Here is a 24,056-nt window from a genome sequence, read left to right as displayed (position 1 = left end):
AAATCGTAACTTGTTTGTCAAATGTAATATGTCGTATGATACATGATAAACAGACATTTTTGGTAATGGAAAATGAACTTAATTGGAATTCTTTTATTATTAATTATTATAAATGTGCAACTCGTGCCAAATTTATAGTTATTTACGTTATAAATCCGGAAAGTGATTTAGTACGGTACGAGATGAATGTTTATGGACGAGGCGACGAAGGAGCCAAATCAAGAATATTTAATGGAGTGTACCGTAATATAACTTTACGGACGTATATCGTAATATGTTTTTGTTAATACTGTTCGTGGTCGTAAGTAAAAAGTAAAACTATTTAAAATATGAAATGTCATATTTGAAAATTTTACTGAAAAATAGTTCCTTTGAATATTCTCTTATTATATTATTATTATTATTATCGAAGAAAAATAAAAATGAACAGAAGTCACTAAGGTAACATTGTAAACAAAGGCAGAAATATTGAATTTTTGGAAATACAAAAAATATTTTCCGAAAGAATGGCTGGTTATTCAAATGAAATGCTGACAGTTGTTTTTTAGAATCATTCTTTTTAAACCTTATATTTTTAGTCAAAAACATCAAATAGCTCTTAATTATGGTCTAAATTCTCGATGGTCAAATCAATGATTATGGTTAATGAGAATGTAAACATTTCCAGTTATAATAAGTTAATAACTTTTTAAAAAAACCAAAGTGTAGACTACCATGAAAACCAGTCGGAGGTGCTAACCAAAGAAGAAGTTAAAACTTTTACAAGAGACGTCCCAAACAAAGACTGGTGAAAGTTATCGAATTAATTGGCATTGCCGGAGGTTGGAGACATTTATAATTCAGAAGTAGAAGATGTAGAGGTTACTGGTTTTCCGTTTGTGGATCGTATTAATCACACAAAAACAAATGTTCGACGGGTTTTTACTGTAATCAACAGCAATGCCATGCAATATTTGGATGTGTTCAAAAAATATAAAAATTTGCGAAAGCACCTTTCACTTAAAGCACTTTTAGTAAGCTACAGACAAGGAAAATGCGTAGGTCAAAGAGCTGGAATCCACACTGTTGGCGGGGCACATAAAAAACTTGCTGAATTCCTCAATATTGAGCATTCAGAAAAGTTCACCGGACATCGCTTCAGAAAGACTTTGTCAACGCTGGCAATGTTTTAAAACGGCATAGTCGAGTTCATCAGTGGCTGAAAAATATGTGGAAGAATCCGTTGAGAGCAAAAATAAAATAGCAAGGATGATACAAGGGGGCGAAACTTTTGCACAAGTGTTAAACCAAAACCACACATCTAGCAGCATTCTTGAAAATAAAAAAATACACCCAGTAATTCCTACGATAAACGTTTCTGGTAACAGTAATTGATCATTACTGTTCACATTCAAAAATTAGATTAAAAGTTTAGTTGTTATTGATGTTTTCATTTCTAATTATTTCAAACGGGATTGGGAGAATTTAAGAGTACTGTAAAGTACAAGGATATTGTAAAGTGCCATTTTCCGGACTCAATTCAGTACTGTAAAGTCGACTTTACAGTATAGTATGTAAAAAAGTAATTTTTCATGCAATGGATTGCCATTGATTTTGTTTCCAATGTACATTATTACTATCTGAATTGTCCGTGGCTATAAAAATTATTTCCATTATTTCTACAAAACTCGTAAAGGGTTGAACATTATCGATTTTAAATGAAATTGTAAGCAATAAACATCTTTAATTGAAATCATTAAAAAGGTGTATAATTTTATATCAAAAGCACCGCCAGGGTTTTTCAGTAGCGTAGCTGTCATAGTAGTACGAGTAGTAATGTTTAATCATTACTATTCCTTGATGTCAATACTTCATTATTAAACGAGTTTAATTATTTGATCAGGAAAATATTATTTTATGTTTTATGATGTGACTCGATATACTCTCCTTCAATTACAATACACTTTTCCCAGAAATCGGGAGTTTGTTCAATTTAATAGAACCTTTTTATATGTATTCATTTTTTGAGATATTAGAACAGGCAGGGGATAGAATTGCGGTGAATGGGGTGGATTTTGAACAGTTCGTTATATTTTTTGCGAATTTACACATTCAATTGATCCAAAAGATAACAAAAATATTTTGCGTTTATTTTTCTACTATTGTGGAGTTAATCACACACACACACACACACAAGAAAAATTCTTAAAGCTTTGGAGCCAAAGTATATTATCGTTCTAAAACATTCCATACGTTTTTGAAAAAATTGCCACATCCATTTAAAACTGATATTTTTGTAAACCAACACTTCTCACAATGCTTAACGAGATATCTACGGCTTATACTAATATTTTCCAGTTAATCGACGATCTTGTATAATCACATCCTGTATTTTTGCTTTGTTTTCTGACTGTTTGGACGTCCTCTACGTAGATCGTCTTCAAAATTTGTATGAACACTTTTAAATGTAGCAGTACATAATGCAATTGAAGGTAGAGAGTCCTTACATACTTTTAATAATCGTTAATCGATTTGATTTGATGTAACACCTCTCAAAACTAAGAATATTAAAAGGATGTTTTTCCATTTTCCCAATGAGAATAAAGGAATGTCAGTACAGATATACATGGAACTTTTCAAGTGTTAATAAGGACTTAATACAAATTTAGAAAACTAAAAGGATGACCCTAATACTTCTCAATAATCTCTTATTGAAAGATACAGTAGCCTTTAAAGAAAGTACATGCTTGTCTCTTATTTTATTCTCTTCAAGATAACTCTATAGAATTGAAATAGCTTATGAATGAATGAAATATTTCATAAAACTTGTATTGTTTTTGGTAAGTCAATTAGGCAATTTACTACTGAACACACTGTTTACGCTACAACACTCACAATTACACAGTCTGATGCACATTTCGAAGTTATCATCTTCAAGAGGTAAACTCATCACCAAAAATATTATATGGGTATGAAATTATTGATTGAGAAAGAGTTTCATTAATTATTGGATATGACTCTTATTGTTTATTTGAGATGAACAGTTCAAAGATCACTATAAATCGAATGCTTCTTACTACACTAACTTTTCAAAAAAATATTTTCACTATGAGTAAAACTGATGATAATAATCAAATCAATTGAAAATAATACATACATTTGTTACCGATAGACTATAAATTAACACTGTCCTTTTTTAACGGTTGAGATCAACTTATTTAGAAGCTTTTACGTTACGCAAAGTGAAAACTGGTGAAAATAGTTTATGGCGAGAAATAAAATGAGTTTTCACTATTTCCTGACTACAAGCATCTCCAATCAATGTTCACATTGCAAAGCGAGGGAAGTGGCATATTCCCAACTATGAAAACGTTTCCTAGAATGAGGAAACAATTAAGTTTATAACTATTCGAATATTTATTCATGCTCTGAAAACAAATTTTAACTTCAATTAGTATCTTATCTAATACGTTGTTAGCTGGAAATATATATGGCGAAGTTACTTTCCGCGTAAAAATGGAAACTAACAATGTTTTTTCAATTGACTTGTTTCACCATTTGTCACTGTCAAGCTCATCGCTTTTATGTTGTCTATGATATTTACCTATTCAATCAATTAATCATTCACTTTTCTTATTGTCAAATCTTTTTGAAAATTTGTTTAAGCGATTGAAGGTGTCGGCACATAAATAATTAATGGAATTCCTCTATCACAGGAACCCTGGTTCATGAGGAAATGAGAATCTTTAAAGAAATAATAAACAAAAAAACATTTTCCATAACTTTTCAGAGGGACCGAAGACCGGCTTGTTCACCAATATGTCACTGCGATCCATTAAAATCAGCTATTTGTATGTGGCAATGGCAGTGGTTGAAACCTTGGTTTTTGAGTCAAAGACCAGACACCTAGTGAATTAGAAACAACAACAATGAAAGACACTCGACTCTTCTCGAGTACCTTCCAAATGTCCCTAAGCAAAATTTGACAACGTAAACGATCTTACCATGGGCTATCAGAGGAGAGACTAATGTGAAATTGGCTTCTCCTTTGATTCAGTTATGCAGTAAGTAGGCTATACCAATGATGTTGCACTTCTGAATCACGACAAATAAAAATACAAGAAACTCTTAATCCTATCGTGAATGGTGCACGTTCATATTCTTGAGTGTTGAGAATAAAAAGAGAAAATTCTTCATGAGAGTTCCCTTGCTCTTTAAGACAAAGTTAAGCTTCTCTAAATTGTAATACATTTTGTGGTGATAACTAAATTTATTATTTATATTTTATTATTACACAAAACTTAATTTAAGCTATTATATGGAATGTAGTAATCTAATGAGTTGATTGTTTTTATGATTATCTAGTTGATATATTTTTAAGTAAAATGAATAATTAAATCTCTAAACATAATTTAAAATATGTCCATGAATATGTTTTTACAACTTACAATTACAAAGACGAGCGTTATATTTGAAACCGCGATGTTTGTTAATTATAATTAATAGCTCTATTGCAAATAGACCTTGTACGATTATTGTCTTGTCATGACTACTAATACTCCTTAACATATGAAATAACAAATATTTATATACATCATAAGTTCGTGTTTACTACAAAATGTGAACTATCGTCTTATTAAACATAATAACTTTTATTTAGTAAGTAAATAGTTCAAAGGAAAAGTGGAATAATTATTATAAACGTTGCCTGCGAATTCTACGATTATCTCGTGACTTATGACGCTCATTTTAAATGCATCTAAGACATACATAGACGTGCCAAAATATTGATTGAAAAATTTTCTGTGCCTTCTACATATCTTCTATAAAATATAATAGATATTTTCTCGTGGAAAATATTGCTTATATCACAATAACATATGCTGCACAGATGGGATTAGTTTAAAAATGGAAAAACTTCTTGTTATTTAGTCAACTTTATGCCTTTTCAGGAGTTAGATTTAAATTCCGTGACCTCTTCTATCCATTTTCTTTCATTTCATACTTCTCTCTCCTTGCCATCTGTTTTCATTTCCAGTAGAGTTTTGGCTTCATCTATGCTATTTTATCTATCAGGCCTATCCATTGTGTTATCTGTCTTTTTAATTTTTTCTTTGGTTTACTAGCTCAGTATTCCATATTCCTGTACTATTATCGGTCTTTGCGTTATAATTTCTCTTATTTATTAATTTTTGATTGTGTTCCATTATGTATTTCTTACAATTTTACTCAAATTCTTCATTTCAATTGCTGCCGCAGCTTTAGTTTCGAGATTTCTTTGAATTACTTAAGTGTCTGTTGAATATGTTTGAATAAGTGAAGTTATTCATATATTATGTAATTCTTTGTTTTATATAGTCTTGTTGATTATTTTTCTTCTTTATTTTCCTTTCTGAATTTGAAATTTTTAATACCCAATCTCTGTTTTAAATTTATTCACGTTTCTTTTCTTGTTTCATGTTTCTGAATTATTTCGGTGAAGTTGTATATACTATATAGTTTTTTTCTCTTTCTATTTCTTTTCTCCGCCACGAATGTATACTTATGAATTTCTCTGTTTTCATTTTATATAGAAATATAGTGAAAAATCTAAAGATACTGTATTTCAGACTATTTCTGTAGAAATATCCAAAACCAACACTACACAAAACGGCCTGTTTTAAAGATCCATATATGTATTTTCCCATTTAAAATTTCAAAATAAATATTGAAATGACACATATCCACACATCCTACACGAGCAACATATTCAATTTCCTCTAAAACACAATGGGCAGGTTTTTTCTTTTGAACTTGCTTTTCAACAATAAATTTCAACAATATGATGCTTCTGCTCACAATTATAGTTGAGTGAGACGTTATCTAGATCATGGTAGAGAGTTCCGATGAAAAGAAAGGTTGAAAATACGGGAGAAAACGAGTATCAAACCTGACAAGACAACAACTAGGTTATCTCAAAGACCTTGGAGAAATTGGGCTCACAGATACACTTAGAGCAAGATGCAATGTTTATTAGAGAATAGGCAAACGAATTGAATTATATAAATAAAATTTAAATCAATTTCCTTCAAAGCACTGCTCTTGCTTAGTAACGTACTTATACCAACGTTGTATCCATGATTGAAGATATTTCTAGAAGACCTTCTTCCAAATAGCTTTCATTTGTTCTGTTAAGATGTGTTTTTATATTCGGGAAGAGCCAACAGTCACTTAGTGATAAATATGATTAATAAGGTGAAAGAGAGCAGACAGAAAGACTTTAAGCGATCAAAAATTCGCGAATTGTTTGGAGAAGAAAACCTTTGGCCCATTTTAAGGTCTTTTTCCGCACATCGCTTCTCAAACTTTCCAGTACCCGCTTGTGAAGTTCGGAGTTCACAGTTACTCCGCTTGGATCACAAAAATATTGATCCTAAACTTCTGTTGGTTGTAGTGTTCAGGAAATACGAATCTTGGTAGCTTAATCCACAGGTTTGCACTTCTACAATGAAAAGAGTCCCGATAAGTTCTGGGCGTCTGAAGACAAACTCGGTGTTCATGAGCCACGTCTGTCCGTCGACTAGGTCTTAACAAAAACTGCTATAGGCAACAACTCGGGGTACCCTTTGCTGTGGTAGTAACGGTAAAACAGAGTCAGGTCGGTGACCTTTCTTCTATGCTTTAAGTCGTCCAAGTTTTCGTCCAACAAAACATTGATGTGTTGATCAAGATTCATGTTTACCTTTTCCCCTATAGACGCTATAAGTAGACCGGTTGGAGTAAGTAAAATAACAACGGATTCAAAATTGCCACTGCTTTTTTTAATCCATGTGGATATGAGACTGAAACAGATGTAACGTGATTAATTGCTGCTATGACTATTCATTTATTGTAGTCTTGACCATACATCGTATTTACGACTGCATCAATTTCAAATTCAATATGAAGATTAGAGACGATTGTTTTATGCTGGATATCCAGACCCAGATATATCGGTAGTTAGCTGTGATTATACACACAATGAATTTTGCAATATGATATCTTGGATTATTAAATAAAAAATTCATATTTCATATTTGATATGCTACAATATTCCCTATATATACAAACCTCAAAGTTCCGCAGTTCTATTGATTGACATTTTGTTTTATTTGTTTCAGATTGTTTGCAGAAACATGTAAATTACAAGAAAATCAAATAATTACATAAACGGTGAGTACCAAATAACCATCAGTGTTACTTGAGAGCAAGACTAACAAAGAGTGAAAGCTATATTTTAAAATTATTAGCTTTGTCATACGGTAAAGTCACAAATGATTTTTCAACATGGAAGTATATGAATATCTTCTTAATTTGTTTTTTGCTCTACTGCCTAAATGTTAATCTGTAGAAATTTTCAATTTAGCATGCATAACCAACTACATAAACATCTACAATAATTTTATTTCCATTAGGAAAGATATGTCAAAATCCACAGGAGAATCAGAATAAACATCGATACTCGTTGATTTATACAGGGTGTCCCACGACGAGTTAAAACTATCTGTATATGGCAGAATACTTATAGTAAAAAAATAAAAATTTCTACGTTTGAATACGATATTTTTAACTAAAATAATTTCAAAGATTGTTATTTTGAATAGAACACCCTATATATTAATAAATTTTTGGAATTTTCGTAAAATTTTAGTATACTTTTATCTAAAAACTTTTTTCAAAAAATTCATACTTTGTGAGCTATTGATTTTTTTGTAAAAAATTTGACCGTTGCAGACCCTTATAAACTATTTTTTACGAGGATACCTTTAAAGATATGAAAATTGTTTCTGTACGGTTGTTTTTAGCAAGGTCAGACGTATTTGAATCTGTGTTTAAAAAGTTTTTATTTTATACAGGGTGTGTATAAAAAGTGTTTAAAGTTTAACTTCATAGATATAAAATTTCTTTATTTTTTTAAATAGAACCTTTCTTTCTATTTTAATATATTCAGGGGAAAAAAATTAAGCAAATTCATGTATTCTTACCTATACCTAAACCTTACCGTTATCCAGATAATAAATGTTTTCTGTAAATTTTTAGAGATGCAGGTGTGGTCTAAATTTTATTTATTAGTTATTAAATTGAGAACCAGCCATTTTAACGATTTTCTTCGAAAGTATCAACAATTGACTGATGAAAGTTAAAGAACTTGTTAAAAAATACAATAATAATTTAAAACCTCAAATATTTCGGAAATGAATAAATGTTGGAATAGGATTAGTATATACAATTGGATTTGATTTTAAATTAACAAAGTTACAGCGGTTCTACCGGCCCTCTTTGAAAATATTTTAGTTAAAAAGATCGTATCCGAAAACTCAAACGTAGAAATTTCCATGATTTTACTATAAGTATTTTGCCATATACAGATAGTTATGAACAATAAATATGGCTTTCTTAAATAAAATTTAAACGAATAATTTTTCAACAAGTTTTTATTTTTAATCGATAACCTGATCACCTTCTTTATCAACATTTTGCTATGTATCAATCAAGGTGTCATGAAAAACTACATTTTTTTACAGCAATTACTTACGCTGCATGTAATTTCACTATTCTGCTGCTCCGGCTTGTCGGTGGGCTACTAGTTTTAGTGAGATCGTGCCTATCGTGAAACATGGATCTTAAAAAACGAGTCATATTTTCAGTAGAAACAAGCGCAATCAAAACTCTGGAAATGTTATGATTTCTCTATGTTCACAATGTAGTAACTTTGAAAACAGTTTATTACAACTTCCTTCGACCTCAAAAACAGATAAAAATGTTCAACAACTGAACAAACTTGTACATTGAAAACATAACGATAATTCAAAAGCTTAATGGTAAATTTTGAATTTCGTATGTGTAAGGAAGATACCTGAAAATCGACCAACACACCAAGTCACTTCTATTTGATTTGCGTGTTTGTGACCGCTAACGCTTTTCAACCTATGTTTAGAACCCACCTCGTAGAAGATCTTTCTCATTTAAATTATATAAATGATATTCAACAAAAATCATTTCTACCAGGTTATCAAAGCTTTTTTTCAACTTCATTGTTTGTCGACAAGTGGTCCACAAGAATAAAGGTAGATGAACAATAGATCAACGCATACATTTTATCTCCTACTTCAGGATCGTCATTTTATCTTCCTTTTTACCTATTAGTAGATGCTACTCGTTACAGAGAAACCAATATTTAAAAATATTCGTAGGGATATTAATGGATATGACTGCATGTTCTGCAATCTTACGCGATTTATCGAACGAAATACGACTGTCAAGTATTCTTTCACTTTTCTCTCGGAAATTGCGAAAACCGAAATCGGATAACTGTAAAAATGGAAATAGGATTTCAGATAAATAATAAAAAATAATATTTCACCGTTATCAATAACGACATATTTCCTTTGAGAATAAAATTTCTGAAAGGTGATATAATCAATTTCTTTCATATTTTTTTGGATTTAGATAAGCTAGGTCGTAAGGGCCGTCAATCGATTTCGCTAACACTTTGACTTCTGATTTATTGTGTAACTAGAACTGTTTACCAGTCAGATAATAACGACTTTAGAAAATGTGTCTCTGTCTGGAAGCCATTCATTTTACCGTTTCTGGTTTTAAGAATAATGAATTTATGTACTAGCGATGGACAACCTTGTATTAACACAAGAGGTGGTCTGTTGCTTCCTTCATTTCCTTGCAATAAAGACGAGATCCGTCTTTATTTAATCAAAGGACTGAATGGGTATTGTTATTGAAGAAAGAAAGGAATTTCTTCGATTGTTTCATATTTGGGGTCTTTTTGGGGTATTTTTATGATCATTCATTAACTTTTTGGAAAACCTATAAAAAGTTGTGGTATCGAGCGTGTTTCTAGAGCCTTGTATGTCGGTCTCATTTTGCATTTTCGAGCTATTAATGTAGAGCCCCATGGAGACGCAATTTTTGCATTTGCTGTCCACTGTACTTTATAATTTAAATTTGTGCTGCATTGCTTCTCCCTAAGCATCTTTCTTTGTATTATACAATAAAATAATACCTTACAATCGTTATTAAAACTGATATGAATTATCAGTATAGTTGTACAGTATATATTCAAATTAAAAATTTAATTTCAATTCTATTACTATGTTCTCTCATCTATTGAAATATCTCACTGATTCAGTTCTTCAAAAGACAATGTTTCCTTTATTCGTAACCTCATACAATTGCTCAATTATCAACAATTAACCTAAGCAGTAAATATAAATAACCCCTCATTAAGTTTGACCTAATACAGTGGCGTGTATTTGCTTATAGAGAATTTATATCATACACATTAAAATTCCTTATTTGGTATCTGGAATAAGCCTTACTAATCCTTACTAATATTATAAATATGAAAGCGTGGATGTTTGTTACGCTTTCACGCAAAAACTACTTGACGAATCATCATGAAACTTTGAACATATATTCTGGAAGGTACTAGAAGTAACATAATATACTTTTTATTAAAAAAATATTTTCTACAAAAAAAAAATTTGTCTACAAATATCAAAATTTTGCTACTTCAGCTGTTTGGAATTTTTGAGGTTAGTTACCATTGTTACTTTCAACTGTCACTGAAAGCGTATGTCTAAAAAATGCCTCGGAAGCGTAAATCTACATTATCTAAAAATTCGTCACAGGCCCGTGCACCAAAAGTTGCACGAAATCAAGAATCTTCGGTTCATGCAGAGTTGAGAAGACAACTGCAAGCTAGGCTAGGAGAATTGTTCGAGCAGAAATAGATAGATTTAATGATACTGGATTTCAATATAACCCTACAATGGAATATCACAATCATCCTCTAATTGTTATTGGCTCAATGAATAAAAAATGTCAATAATAATGAAGTTGTTCGAGAGCTAGATTATGATTTTATAGGACTACAACATCAAGTGACAGAATTAGTACCTCAATTACGTCAAGAGCAAAATTATGTTTTCCATCAAGTTTTACGTAGAATAAACTCCGGCAATGGTGGACTCTTCTTTCTCGACGCACCAGGAGGGACCGGAAAAACGTTTTTGCTCAACTTATTATTAATGTCCGTCAGAAAAGACCAGAAAATAGGAGTTGCCGTAGCTTACAGGAAAATATATTTTAACATTTATTATTGTATTTCAATAAAGCATGTTTTGAAACTTCATGTTGTTTTCTACATTCAAGATAAAAATCATTTTAAAGGGGCACATCGGATGCCATAATACTCTAGTTTGTCAATCAGAATTTCATGATGAACACAATCGAAGGCCTCAACGAAATCACAAAAAAACTTATAATAAAATGTATATATTTCATTAAGAACAGAAAACATTGCGTCCTTAGTGCATTTGTTAGGTAGGAAACCAAATTGTTGAGCTTTCAAGATTTTATGTTAAAAAAAAGGCAATAGACATTAGTCTTTCAATTATCTTCAATAAGATTGGTAAAATACAATGGACGATAGTTACTAGTGTAATCATTCTCGACACTCTTGTGCAAGGGAACGTTTATGATTTTTAGACCCTCTTCAAAGGTTAATCATAACTTAGCATAAGCTTTGTTCTAGCTCAAATCTATTTACAGGTCTAAGGAAGAGACTGCCAGTGATTCTTTTAGAAGGAAAGAGAGAAGAAAGAGCATCACGACTTGGAGATATTTTAGTTAATATTCTTAATAACGTTCACAGAATAGATGAATCATTGATAACAGACCAAGTTTCTTTCGAGGAATTTTTAGCCCTTGAGATACGATTGTTGTTATATATTTATTTGATTTGATATTTTTCCGATATAACAATCTATAGTTATTGATTTAATTGAGAATGATTGTCTGTAAACTTCTTAATATACAAAAGTGATCATATATTCTTGGTTGAAGTACGTGTTCCTTTCGTGGTCAATGATTTGTGATGATTAGTTTTACGAGGGAGAAGAGGAAATGCTGTATTGAAGCACCTCATAGTTTTATCGAGAAAGATCACAGACAAAAAATGAACATATTGATAATGTAACAGTCAAAAAAGAAACAAATGAAAATAGTGAAACCAAAACTAACTAACCACAAATAATAAAAATAAAAATTAACGTAGTAATATACGTATATTGAAAATCTCTTATAAGGAAATTCGTTATTTCTCTAGTAAATTTTTTTAAATATATTGAGCTTGTCTTTAAGGAAATATTGATTTAACCAAGTAATTTTTAGTTTTCAGTTAGTTACTTGAAGCATTTCTTTCATCTTAAATATTATAAAAAGCAATACTTAATGCTGTATGTAAATTACATTCTGTATACACTACTTCCTATTAATACAACGAAACTAATATTCATAATGTCGCACATTTATATCCTAAGTTATCTTCCTCATACACATCGAAGTAATAATTATACTCAGTGGCTATAAAATTGTCACACTCAGCAGAAATCATTTATCGACCTTGACTTATTTAATAATGGTGGGATTTGAAAAAAAATTTATCAACAAAACTCGTAAGAAAATGAATAATATTTTTGGTGACCATGTAACTAAACCCACCCCTGTACACGTGTAGGTAGTCTGAAAGGGATGTTCGATGTACCTATACGTGTAGGCATAATAAAGGAGGTAATTGAATACTGGCACCTCGTGGATTTACTGCGCTATAGTCTGAGGATAATCGTGCATATTGGATAGACTCCTCTAAATTATATCTATCCCATTTTTGATCAAATTTAAATGTGGCGATGGGGGTGGCTAAGGCAAATACTAACACCAACTAATTGTAGAAACTGCAGAATTTTTTATGCAATATTGGGTCGAGAGTCATCTTATATATACAACTTGTAGACATCTTTTATCCAATATCAATTCGTTTTCCATAGCGGCGTATTACCCTAATGTGGCCGCAATTTGTACCTAACTCTCGTCGATGGATACAATATTAAGCAATCTCCCAGTGCTGCTGCTCTAAAACGTGGACGTTGGTGATTCTCAGCAGTAATTCTTGATGGTCTATCTTTCTTACGAAACTATTGGTTGGCAATTTAAGACGTAGTAACAAAACGGTCTCTCAGGTCTATTCTCACGAAATCTTGACGCGCGATGGTACATCCCGGTTGACTAGTTGGTCTTACTCGTGTTTTCTGCCCACACATCGCTGATATTGCAATAGACGAACTTCTCAGTATGGTGAATATAGTAAAAGATAAAACTTTGATATTCTATCATAATTTGATTATGATGTTGTCAAAAAATGATTCCTTTTGGATTTAACACCTCTAATGTCTCTGTTTATAGTGTCATTGCCTAAATCTAAGTGGTGGTGTAGTTATATTGAAGAGTATGTTCAGTTCAGTTCAAAAGGTTTGTGAATGCAAGTATTTAAAGTAGACTCAATGTATTGCACTAATATTATTAATTCATTTCAATACAACCGCGCAATTAAATATTTTCATAATCTTTATTATCAGCAATGGTATCAACAATCATTGTGCCACAAGCGCTTTAATTAGGTTTCAGTACTAATTATTCAAAAAAGAATTAGAAATCTGAAAAAATATGTATAGCTTATTATTTCAGTTTTTTTAATAATAATTTATGTTTGATTGTTGATTTCACTATATAAAAATCGCGTTTTCTTATAAGTATATTTTGAGTTTTTGAAATTTCATTATATGTAATTTTTAAAAATTGATAATCCCAGCCAAGCAATGAAATATAGTTATCATATTTATTAATTTCTATTATATTGATCTCTGATACTTATTCAATGGTTTCAGGTTGAGCTAAGCTCTACTTTTATTATAAATATATTTGGTTTTATTGAAAAATCTATCCTTGAAATAAAGCAGACAATAACAGAAGCTACTTCCAAGTATTCTGCATCAAATTACGAATATATTTTAGGGTAGTCCATTGATAAATTGATATAAACACCAATATTTCACCTCGTGCAAATCTTGAGATGCTGACCGAGCAATACAATAAATACAATATTATTATCAACATGTTCAGTGACATTCAGATCAAATTAATTGGTGGTTACAAAAATGATAAGCAAAACAACACTACAGTAGAAACCGCAAAAAAATCAAAAGACGAATTCGCTCACGAATATTCAAAGAAGAGCCCTCCACATCTCCGAAATGGTTGAATAATAATAAGAAGAATAAGGGGAAAAACATCTACTTATCAAGCAGAAAAAAGTCAGAACGACTTTTTCTCACTGTGAATCTGTCCAATAATTAGGCAAGTCGTACAAAAGCATACTGATTTGGAGGAAATTCGCTGACTAAATGAACTACTACTCAAGCGACAAGTCAGACGTCAGCGTCATTAAAAAACTAAAATCAAATTATAGCTAACGAGAAACCATTGTTGTATCGAATTTTACAAAGAAAACTGGTAATCAAAACTAGTGGACACTCAAATATAAAATCACTGACGCTTTACATTCAGATGGATGAGAACCACGTCTAGCTAAAGAAAGTCCATAGCCCAAATTAGCTGTCATGCAATTTTAATTCTTGTATGTTTTAAACATTATCATTCCATTTTGTTTCACTTGAATGGAGTTCTCTATCAACTTGCGAAATATTCAAATAAATTACGTTAAAATAAACAGATAATGTTTTCACTTAACGGTTTTTTTCACAATTGCCATCACTTTTATGGAATTATGCAACTACTCCCGAAAATGGGATTTTTATGCACTTTTCATTTACATGTATATCGCAATAATTCGATTGATTCTTCTTTAGTAATTAGTAATACGAAAACAAATAAACTTTTACTATATTCTTCTATTTCGATACCGTGAGAACCAATTATTATATGTTACTTTCCTTAATGTTCACAAACATGTTTTCTCTATTTTACATTACCTATTAGAAAATTTCAACATATATATCGCATTTTAAAGAATCGTATATTGGGCGCGCCTATGACCCCTAGTGTATAATTCTTTTAATTAAAAACTGACATGGCATGGTGATTCACTTCTTTAAAGGTCATCTCCAGTAACGGCTCATGAAACAACAATGTGTATTCAAGATTAAACTATTAACTATTACGACGAATATAAGAATGAATGAAACAATAACGTGAGTGTTTTCAGTGAACTAGTTTTTATACTTTACTAGCACCAATTTGTAAACAGTCACTAGAGTCGACATATTAACATTAGTGTATTAGAAATGTAATAGAAATTTTTTACTGGACGTTTTGTGAAACTTGCATCGACATTTTCATGCATGCACTATTCACTAAAATCACTACACCAACACTTACAATATAACCCTCAAAATTATTAAAGGTTAATCAAAGAAGATTAAAAGTTTCCCATGTTCAATTTATATAGGAAGCAGAAAAATTAGACAGAAGTAGATTAGCCAATATTTCCTATGTTTTCCTATGTTATAGGTATGTAAAAAAAATTAAAGAAGAAATAAAAAATACTCAATTTGGTTTCCGAAATGGTGGATACGCGTGTGGCATTCTTTACAACTCAAATGCTAGTTCAAAGATCTAGGGATATTAACGTTTACAAGGATGCATTGATATCTAGTTAGCCTAGCATAAACAAAATATCGCATTACCAAAGCAACGAACAATAACTTATTAGAAGTGTCAGTGTAAAGTTTGACGTCAAAAAAGTAAACCAGAGTTACGCAATAAATTAAAAGAAAAAATATGTCGACCGAAATTGGGAAAATCGAAAAATTGAACTATCGAGTCATCATCAAGTACTTATATTTAAGATGGTTAAGAGGTAAACAGATTTACGAAGATATGCTTAATACCCTTGGTAATCAATGTGCTTCCGTCCCCGAAAATATCGATGCAGTTCATGACATGATTTTATCAGACCGTCGAATTGGGCTAAAACGGATGTCCGAAGCAGTGAATATTTCATACGAATGCGTTCATAATATAGCTCACGTCAATTTGGACATAAGAAAAATTGCTGCAAAATGGATCCCCAAATGTTTGAATGTTGACCAAAAGCGTGCAAAGGTAGAAACATCTCGTTCGATCTGTGCTCGATTTGAAAACATTGTTACTATGTATGAGGCTTGTGTAGATTTCTACGATCCAGAAACAAAGCAATAATCGATGGAAGGGCGACACTCTGGTTCTCCAAGACATAAGAAGTTTCGTGTCCATAAATCTGCTGGAAAAGTTCTTGCTTTAGTTTTTTGGGATTGCCATCGAGTAATCATGATTGATTTTTTGTATAAGGGTAGAACAATAACTGGGGATTACTATTCGACATTACTGACTACTCTACGGGAAAATATTAAATAGGAAAGACGCGGAAAGCTATCCACAGGTGTTTTGTTTTTGCAGGACAATACCCTCGCACACAAATCTCATGTTGCCAAGCTTAAAATTCGTGATTTAGGGTTTGCATTACTAGAACACCTCCCTTATTCACCAGATTTGGCTCCATTCGACTATCATCTCTTTATTCAACTGAAAAAAAAGTTTGAAATATCGTAAATTTTCTTTCAACGAAGAGGTAATATAAGCTGTGGAGGTCTGGTTTGCAAAGTAAGAAGAAAAAATTTTTTTAAAGGTCTAGAGACATTGCAAGTTCGTTGTAATAAATGTATCCAATTAAGAGGAGAATATGTTGAGTAATAAAATGTTTCTGACATTGAAATTTTGTTTGGTTCTGTAGTAGGCTAAGAATTTTTCGATATATCCTCGTGTATTTGTGTCGGTTATGAAAAACCCCTCGATGGAGTGAAACATGCTTGAGATTCTGTAAAAGTCACTTTTAGATGATAAAGATACACGGATTATCGCTAATTATATTGCTAGTAGATTACCAAAGTTATGTTGAAATAAGAAGAGGAATCCTCTTAAGAAAGTCTTGGTTAATGGAATAATCTTTTAATAGACAGCTCGTTTCAAGAACTATAGAGGCTCATAGACTGTCCTGTTATAGTTTAACAGAACTATGAAGTAAAGCTCAATACAAAAAAAAAATAATTATATGTTTGCAACTTAATAATGTACCATAAGAAGAAATCACAGTTAATTGCGAACAAATGGATTGAATAGTGAATTTAACATACCTGGGAATAAATAAATGGGATCGTGGTGTTGAGATACGAGCAAGATTAGACAAAGCGAGAGAAAAAAAACCCTTTGCAGCTGTGATCTTAACTTCCCTCTAGGTATGAAAAATACATGATATTACGTTTTTCCTGTTTCTTATATGGCGTAGAGGGATGGACGTTCTAGGAAAAACTGTTCAAACGTTTGAGATGTATTTTGAAGATAGAGGTTCTTCGGCAAGCACTTATTGTTGAATTTTTTGAATTAAGTACTGGAACTCCCTGTATTTAGTTGCAAACACATGTTTTAAAACATCGTTTACACCTCATCTGTTTTAATAAAAATACTTAAATAAATGAATATATTATATCTCATTAATATTGTGTAGTCCCCATAGTTATGCAAGAAATATCTGGTACAGCTAATGATTTATAGCATTATTTCCAGTAATTTGTTGTACTGCATTTTCTGTCAAATTCTACACGAAGTAATCGATATCTTTCTACAACCTTATTCGGAACTTCTTATTAAAATTGTAAATGTGATCAATAAATGTTATTATCTTGGAAAAAACTAGATTCTCTTACATAAGAAAATTCATGAAATATTATATTTTCGTGTAAGTTATTTCTATAATCGTAATGTCTTTTATTTATCGATGAAATTGCATCAACTCTTGTAAGAAATATTTGTACTATAGCAACGGAAGCACCATTCTTTACTTTATTTCTATTCTCGTCAGACTTTCACATTCTTATCATTTCTTACAACCCCTAAGGTTTTAGTTCTGCTACTTTACTTCCCTACTTTAAAACCCCCGATTTTTTTATAGTTTCATTTAATTATTAATGAATAATATAAATATATATTCAACTGAAGACAAAGACATAATGTTTCAAACATGTGTTAATGTCATTTACCACAAAAACACTAAATAGAAAGGAATGAAGTTAATCACTATGATTGGATATGTTTAACAACAATACCTATTTTGAGTTCAACTGTACTTGAGTGACACAACAGCATTTTCTTCCAATGACTTTCGGCGCTAACCAAGTGTTCAATTGAACCGATGATTTACTAATTTTGAGCACAATTGACCTTGAATAGTGAAACTATAAGAATGGATCATATTCAAATACGATATAATATATGGGACGCAACAATGACTAAGCCGAGACATACAGAGACAAAATAACATTAAAATAGTTTACCAGAAAATATCTTATTTACTCACCATCTAAATAGCGAGTGGAAACTACCTACTGTTTTTGTGTATTCTTCTGTAGACATATTTTGCGCTTAGATCAGTTTCCAAAGAACTGAACTTATCCATCTGATTAACCGTTTATTATGTCCTTATTGAGTTGCATCTCCGATATGTCCTTTCCTGGGGTATGTGGTGCGACTCAATTTGAGGTACAAAAGAGAGCTGTTAGATATTTACTCGGACTAAACAGCAGGGCTCACTGCAGGGACTTCTTTAAAAGATAAAAAATTCTGGCTCTTTCTTCCTTTTTCTAATTCGTAAGCACGCTTCTCCAATTTCAGAAAGGTCGTTGCACGGCTATCCATTTAGGAACGCGGAGCACGACATTTACCTACTTCTCCACGTTCAGAATTAGTTAAGGGCTCAATATTTTACAATCTAAAAAAATGCATAATCACTTGCCAATTGAAATGAAATAGATATCATCTTTTTCCGCATTTCGCAATAATTTGAAGGCATATTTACTGGGTAGTGCTTTTTATTCTGTAAACAACTTCTATTCTAATAATAATATTTAATTTGGAACATGCTGCATACTGGTTTAATTTTTGTTATGGACTATATACTAATTATTACCTATTACTATTACCTATAATTTTGTTACCCAATGTGGTTTTCCTCTATATATATAAATTTTATTTTATTCGTATCTTTATTTAGTTATTTTTATTTTTGTTTTTCAGATTTTACAAGCTTTTGCCTAAAAATTGTAACAATTTTTGACAATAAATTATTTCTCTTCTCTCTTTCTCTCTCTATCTATTGTTGACTCAATTTAGGGGAACACCGCATGTGGAAAACCATTGAGTACCCATCAGAAAATAATATTAGCCAAAGAAATAAAACTATATTCTCAAGAAGGGAGATAATGATAATGAAATTAGATATATTAATAGCACGAATCGTTGAAGCATACAATTTGCATCTTCCCAGAATTAAACCTTATTCATACAGTTCATTGGCATACTTTTTCGGATGCGAGTTCAGTTAGGGTTCTTTGGATGTATCATAGCATTCTCTAGATCGATTTTAGAAATCAATAAAGGGTATTAATTTCAATAACAAATAGTAATATGAGTAATCAGGTTATGAAGTGTGGTATAGACAACTTAACGACGATTATAATTGACGTATTTGAGGATATATTAAACGGAAGAAGAAATAAAATGTGGATCGCACGGCGTTCATCTTTAGGAGTCTTCAGCACCCTTCGACTGGAACTGAGATCTGAAGATGTTTCCGTTTTTTGCTCTCTCCGAATGGAAGCTCATAAATATGATGAGTTACTTTTGAAAGTCTCAAAGATATTCAGCAACAAGATACCCACATGAGAAACTCGAGCTAGTTCAGCTTAGAACAAAACTGGAAGTTACGTTACGTTCTTATAATCATCACATTTTACATTCCACAAGCAATCCTCATTTATGTAAAGTTCAGTAAAATGATGACTTTCCTTTTAATTCCACTTTTGTTGATGTTTGCTCATTTTTATTTTAATACAATTCACAAAATAATAACTTGCCAGTGCATTGGTTCTTCCGGACTCCCACTTTTTACTAGCACGAAAAAGTAGAGCTGTTTCCGAGTACACTCGCACGTCTGTGCACTAGCACCAGTGACACATTTTATTTGAATGCTAGTGATTGCTAGTAACGTACTCGGTATATCCAAACGAGCCTGTACTGAATGTGATCGTTCTTTGAATAATGTATGTATCAACTAGATATGAATAAAATTCTAGTAGAAAACATTCTGTTTACTAACGTATTTAAGTTTATATTAAATAAACGTAAATCGACACAATTGTCTATATTGTGCGGATGATTCTTCGCTGGATGATGGGAAATTATACTCAACGACCAGAAAAAATGGATGTACGAACAGGTATTACAGAAAATCAAATTATAGGACCACCAATAGGCTGTGCCTACCCGTTTCGCAATAACTGTTCGTGAAAGTCTTATGCAAAGTCCAAGCATATTGAGGGTCTGGGTCACTGAGATCTCCAAATTTAAATTTTGTTTCTCGATCAAACCAGCAAATTTTAGAAGCTAAAAATAACAATCATAAATGAGTGTGAATTAATTTCGCCCCAGGCTATTAGACATGTTCAGAATAACATTTAAAATAATGTTAGATAGTTAATAACAACATTATGAGCATGTCAACCATTCAATTATTATTTAATTATTTGTTTTCCCATAACTTTGTTAACTTTGATTTCTCTATAATTGGCAGTAGTAGGTCATTTAACAAAATCCGTGATGATTTCATTTCTCTAAATTCGGACATACTGTATACATTATTATTGTATGTAAAAAATCACGATTGGAAGTATTCACTGGCGCACGTGGTGAAAAATTTTTGGTGTTCTGTAATATGTCCAAAAAAACGTACCTTGAAGAAGTTTTATCGTCAAATCCATAGCTTTTATCGGCTTTCTTGTTGAAATAATCGATTTTTGTTTGGTCATCTAAGATAAATTTGAATAACCAAGCACTACTTTACGTTTTTACCTTATACTTTACTTTTATTGTCCTCAAAGATAAGTCGCAATGTATCAATTTTTAAAAATATCCTGAGCAACTTAAACATATTTAACACTTACAGTAACTTAACTATGTTGAGAGAATGTTCACTGAGCTAAGTGAACACTTATACTAAATTTATGAATGTAGAGTTATTCAGCCGAAAAATTTAGTCCAAGAAATATCCTATGATCATTGGAAATATCGTTTTCATCGCCTTAAATTCAAGCTTTAGCGCCACCAAAACGTTTGCATTAAAAACAATATAACGATTTTTTTTGGTTTCAACCACAAAATCAATAATTGTTGACATGAATATATTGAATAAATTTTCTTATGTAGGTTTTTCGTCTTCTTGCTATTTTCTCTAATAATATTTAGTAATGCACCTTTCGCTTTCAATCATATCTTTTCTTTGTACGAATATTTATAATATTTCTTGGCATTTATACAGTTAAAAACAATTTCTATACTGCACAATATCACACAAATTATCTTCTCTTTCTTCTTCCGCATACTAGGCGTAGTCGCCTGTTTTATTTTCGACATCCTTGCCCTCCTATCTTGCTTGAAGGTTGTCGCTCCAACTTTTTCTGGGTCGGCCGGTACTCCTTCGGTCCAATGGGGATTTATCGCACGCTATCTTGACCAGTCTGCTGTTATCCGTACGATAATGATGATGATAGAACCCACTCGTTGACGTCATCTATTTTGCACAATCTTTTGATATTTTCACTGCTTTCTCTGTCCAGTAGGGTTTTCCCGGCTATCCTGCGTAGTTCTTTCATCTCTGCTGTTTCCATAATTCTTTTGGTTTTCGCCGTTTCTGGCCGTGTCTCTGCGGTGTTGGTCATTATGGGTCTTACCGTGGCCGTTTATATTATCGATTTGGCTTCTATTTCGATATATTTATTTCGCCATATGGTTTCGTTGAAACATGCTGCTATTCTTACGACTTTATTTATTTGCTCTCTTACTTCGTTTTCTACTTCTCCAAATCCTGAAATCTCGATTCCTAGGTATTTGAATTTCGTTACTTGGTAAATTATCTAGAGACTGGCTTACATTATATTACAGTATATTGTGATTCATTCAAATTGTTCTGAAGAATTAGATAGTTCGGAAAGTCGCGAAAAACATTTACTCGGCATCCAACCTCCCGGCGAACGCCACACTATTTAGGTATCCCTTGCATTCAGTTTTGTACAGTGGTATAATTTCAAAAAAATATAAATTTCGGACATATAATTTTGCATTTCCAATGTATTCGTTTTTGGTTGAATAAATTATAGTATACTTATTGCCCAAAACCTTCGGAGTCTTTGGACTCTACCGTTGTTCTGTTTATATTTTGATATCAGGAAATATAGAAGTAATATTCGTATTAAGTATATAGCTTTGACGGACCTGCAGCTGTCGATGATTCATATTTATTTCAAATTATTCCAATTTAAAGGGATGATATCTCAACTCGAAAGAATAATACAAAACAAAAATATCAAATGTATAATAAAAACTTAGTTTACAAACCGTCCGATACCAGAGAAAGTTAAACAAAACAGAATGCATGGGACATTGGCCTGCCTAAGACCGCCAGGATTATAGCGTAGGTTATGGAAAGAGCGCCCAGAGTACGTTCTTGAATCAAAAATAAATAATACCGCAATAACATGAAAAGGAAGTTAGGTGGATTATTCAACTAATCGTCTCTAAAATTTCTGTTACAGTTGTTTATCTAGTTGTTATAAGGAAACTGCGTAGTATTGAGCATTTTGTTTTGGATATAGTAATAGAAAATGTTGTATTGGATTATTATTTTTTGCAAGCTGTGCAGCATTACAACGCTTATGTACTAACCACCTCTGGAATTACCAATCGACGGGTCCAAAAATTTTTCAAAAACAAATATTTACACTATTTAATTTATTCAAAATTATCTGTATATATTGATATATGTTTGTATGTAATGGGCGATTGAAGTTCGCCAAGGTTTTTAAAGAATATATATTTTTTTCTTTCACAAATAGACGTAAATAGACATTGTAGAGAAAATATTTAAAGGAGAAAGTATCGAAGATGATGAAAGAACCTCACTCACTTTTCAGGAGAAACTACAGATAATAGATAATAAATATATTCAATAATATTTTTAAAAAATATTGTGTTATTTGGTTCTTTGCAAATGAATTCTGACAGTTTAGACCTTTAAAAAGTTTTACTGGTCTGTTTTCGACCCCGCAAAGTTGATTACTAAGTATACTTTGAGACTTGAAGTTGCATCGAGAAAGTCGACCGTCTTGAGCCATTTCAGAGAAATATTTTCTATTAAAATAAATTTCATACGCTCTAATAATCCGATCACGTGACGGTATCAAACAAATAATATCTATATTAGCGTAGCAAATAATAATGAATTAATTATTATCGTGATTTCTTGAAACTTTCATAATCGATTTTACTGAATCGAATTCGTTCAATTGATGAATATTAGTTAATAATAGATGGATGAGTTTGGTTTATAATAAATTATTTTACTAGATGGTAAATGGTTTGAGCTGCTATAATTATTTCATTAATTCGGTTTATAATTCATTTAATGGGTATTTATCAGACTCAAAGCTCGTTAGACACGCTTATACATGCAAGAAACGTTCTTAACTGTTTTTTTTTAAATTCATTCAACTAAAAAATGTAAAAATTGAGAGTAGGTGGGGTAACATTGATACAAAGGTAATTTTTGTTAAATTTCTATGAAATAATATTGTTGCCACATCAAAAGTTTAAAAATTTTATAAAAAATGTTTTTTTTATTGTATATTATTGTGTAATTTTGTTTATTTGTTAGGAATGCGTTCATTAGAATCTCTGAAATGTTATCATATAAAAATGTGATAGAAGATAAGAGCGAATATTAATAAAAATATTGAAAACACAATCACAATTTGGGTGTTACGTCTTCAAAGGGTCACTTAGCTGTACTTTATACTATATACTTTATCATTTGCCACAAATTGTATTCAAAATCTATTATCCTACAGGACAAAGAAAGAAAAAAACGTTTTCAGTAGCGACAATATACAAATAGTTGAATTTTTAAAAATGATTCGGTTAATTATTTTCATATCCGCATTTTTTATGTGAACCAACACATCCTAAAAGCACATTAAAATTTACTAATTTCTCATTTTCCAAATCCAAATTTATTATTAATTTAATTATCAATTCTTATC

The 24,056-nt window shown here is 31.3% G+C and overlaps 1 protein-coding gene across 1 annotated transcript in view; it reads left to right on the top strand.

The window, feature by feature from the left end:
• Positions 1–24,056, top strand: part of LOC130444651 (uncharacterized) — a 172,983-nt gene that overhangs the window by 79,931 nt on the left and 68,996 nt on the right. Inside the window, exon 2 of the mRNA XM_056779904.1 lies at positions 7,119–7,170. The gene's annotated coding sequence lies outside the window, so the exon portion shown is untranslated. The remainder of the gene's footprint in view (positions 1–7,118; positions 7,171–24,056) is intronic.

The sequence above is a fragment of the Diorhabda sublineata genome, chromosome 5 (genome assembly GCF_026230105.1).
Source record: "Diorhabda sublineata isolate icDioSubl1.1 chromosome 5, icDioSubl1.1, whole genome shotgun sequence".
In the NCBI taxonomy this organism is placed as follows: domain Eukaryota; kingdom Metazoa; phylum Arthropoda; class Insecta; order Coleoptera; family Chrysomelidae; genus Diorhabda; species Diorhabda sublineata.
This window is presented reverse-complemented; position numbering and strand designations above follow the sequence as displayed.